We start from the raw sequence: 3,181 nt of genomic DNA, 5'->3' as shown, positions 1-3,181 counted from the left end.
AAGGCTCTTTGAAAATCTCAGTTTCCGTTCTTATTTACATGTGAAAACATTTTAAAATTTCTTTGGGAATACATAGTCCCTATATACTTCTTTGAAGAAAAGAACTTCAACTTTACTTCTTACTGAACTCAAAACTCAAGTCTTAGAACAAAGTTAGAACATTTGTGAAAGACTTTTGAAAACTTTAAGAACTTATAATACTTGACTCTTGACTTAGACCTTAACTACTCTTGACTTGACTCTTAATTGATCCTTGGGTTGAATTATTTGAATTGAATTATGGATTCAAGGATTGTGATTTTGTGATTGGAAAGATCTCATGTTGTTTAGGAATGATTTTAGATAGCTAAACATAAGAAAAGATCAAAAATCAAAATACGAAGGTGGGTCCGCGACGTGGAGGCATAATTAAATTTTGATTCCGAAAACGTCTTTTGAGGCAGAACACCTTGTGTTAGCTCCGTGATGCGGAGCAAAATTTTCAAAACTGGGAACTAGGCACGCGACGCGCGGCCACCCTCTAATTTCGTCCGACGAAATTTCTTCTTCGTTTTCCAATCCCAATTCACCCAAACTCGGTTCTTTTTCTCAAATTACCTTTAGATACAGATATCCCGCAAATGTACCTAAGAACCTAACTTGAAACGACCCTATGATGCGACGTAACGAACTCAGAAACTTCCCAACTCTGTCAAATTCAAGGACAATATATGAATTCAAGAATAGATATCAAGATCATCAATATTCAAATGCTTTTAGGACGAATCCAAACTAAAATAAATATGCTTGGCACGTGGGAGAACGATCCCAACGTTATGAGAGCCTCACATACCTGATAGAGGTAAATCCTTGGCCAAACACCAACTTTCTTGATCGATCTTGATGAATTTGCCCTTTTCTCCTTCTTCTTTTCTTTTCTCCTTAGCCCTAGCGTGAAATCTCAAATTCTAAAACTGACTAAAATCTGATTTGACCCATATTAAACTCCTAAAAAATGGATTAAAATAATAGGGCAATGAAAAGACTAAAATACCCCTTAAAATTCCGGATTGGACATTTTCTTAATCCAACAGCCCAACTTCCAAAGGGCATAACTCACTCATACAAACTCGGAATCGCGCAAACTTGGCGGCGTTGGAAAGATCATTCCAAGATATTTCCAACAATATCTGGAATCACACCTAAATAATATTGAGCTAGAAATTATGGCCATTTGAAGTTGACCAAAAACTCACTTTAACTTACTAAAAAAATTTCCAGATTTCCTCATTCTTTCCAAAAGTAACTATTTCCAAATTTTAAACTTCCTTCTAGTTTTTCTAGTTGCGAGATGTTACAACTCAACTCAAGTGTAAAGTAAAACAACAATAAAGGTGCAGTTTATACAAAGCCTTTAAAACAATAGGTGACAAATCAATGTGTTAAAGAAATACAATAACAACTCAGTTTACATATAAAGTAGTATAATACTGTTGGAGTTTCTCTAACCGACAACCATCACTATGAGCTAAAGTGATGATAAAACGTCTCGCCCACGCTGCCAAAACTGTCTTATACCTTGCCGTGATATAGAACGCCTCAACTAATTGGATCCACTAGTCTATGCTAAAAATCACTAAGGAATCATCTAAAAAGTATGATCCTTTCTACCCACGATGGCTACATGGTTTATAGAGACATTGAGTTGTTATGAACTCGTCCCCACATCGGTGCTCAATGCTACTCTTAAAATTCTCAGCTCAAATGTTTTAAAAACAAAACTCTTTTTGTGGTTTGAGATAATTACTCAAAAACTAGCTCAAAAGCTCTCTTGGAAATCAGTGTTTCCTCTCTTGTTTAAATGTGAAAACACTTACTCATTGGGAATACTTAGTTCCCATATACTCTTTTTTGAAGAGATGAACTTCATTTGTTACTCTTACTTAAATCAAAACTCAAGTCTTAAAACAAGATTAAAACATTTGTAAAAGACTTCTTGAAAAGACTCTATGAACTTTCTAGAGTTGGCTCTTAACTTTCCTTGAATTTGAATTTACGGATTCAAGGTTATGATTCAAGTTTATGGATGATTTCTAGGTGTTTATAAGTCATTTAAAGTAGTTAGAATCAATAGGAAGTGTTAGTACACTTTAGAAGGACTTAAAAGGCTAAACGACGAAAAACTGGCGGGGGCAGACGATTCGGGCGCGTTCTTGGCGCGTCGTGCCAGCCCCTAAGTTACTGGGGCTCATTTCTGGCGCACGCCCCAGCCTTCTTGGCACAACGGGGGCGCGTCGCGCCAGTATTGCCCCAGAAAAACTGACGAACTTTTCCTCTTGTTTTTTTTACCTTAATTCAATTAATTTCGATTTTTTTTCTCAATATCTCTTTAGATTCAAGTACCCAAAACATATACACACGAATCTAACTCAAAGTAACTCTAATAATCGACATTAAACTCTCAAGAACTCCTCAATCTCAACCCAAATTCAAGAACGAAAGCAATTCAAGAACAACCATCAAGAATCATACTTCCAATTTTTTTAGGACGAATTCGCGCTGAAATAAACATGTTTGGCACATGGGTGAACGAATCCAACATTATGAAAGTCTCACATACCTTGTAGAGTCAAATCCTTGACGAAATCCGCAATCAATTCCTTACGAAGACGACAAATCTTGACTTTCCTATTCTCTTCTCTCTTGAGTTCTTCTCTCTAAAGCCCTAGCGTGTATTTTCAATTGTGCAAACTGAACCAATTCAATTTTGACTCTAATTAATTTACTAAAAATGAAATAAATTAATTGGGTAAGGAAAGGACCATAATACCATCCAAAATCCGGTTTAGACTTTCCTTATCTAAATAACCTGACTTCAAATAGGCATATCTCCTTCATATGAACTGGAAATTGAGCAAACTTAGTGGCGTTGGAAAGATAATCCAAAGATATTTCCTACGGCATCTTGTAGCACACCTAAATCATTCTGAGCTAGGAGTTATGGTCGTTTAAAGTTGACCCAAAACTCAAACTTAACATAACTTAAACAAATTTCCAGATTTTTCATTCTTTCCAAAAATAACTTAGCGAGGTGTTACATCAAATATGGAAGAAAATTAGGAAAATTTAAAGCATTTATGGTAATACGTTTTTTTCATTTAAGGAAAAAAATAAAACTTAAAATATGGTAAGAAAATCAGGG

This window comes from Solanum tuberosum, unplaced genomic scaffold (genome assembly GCF_000226075.1).
Source record: "Solanum tuberosum cultivar DM 1-3 516 R44 unplaced genomic scaffold, SolTub_3.0 scf00298, whole genome shotgun sequence".
NCBI classification, from domain to species: Eukaryota; Viridiplantae; Streptophyta; class Magnoliopsida; order Solanales; family Solanaceae; genus Solanum; species Solanum tuberosum.
This window is presented reverse-complemented; position numbering follows the sequence as displayed.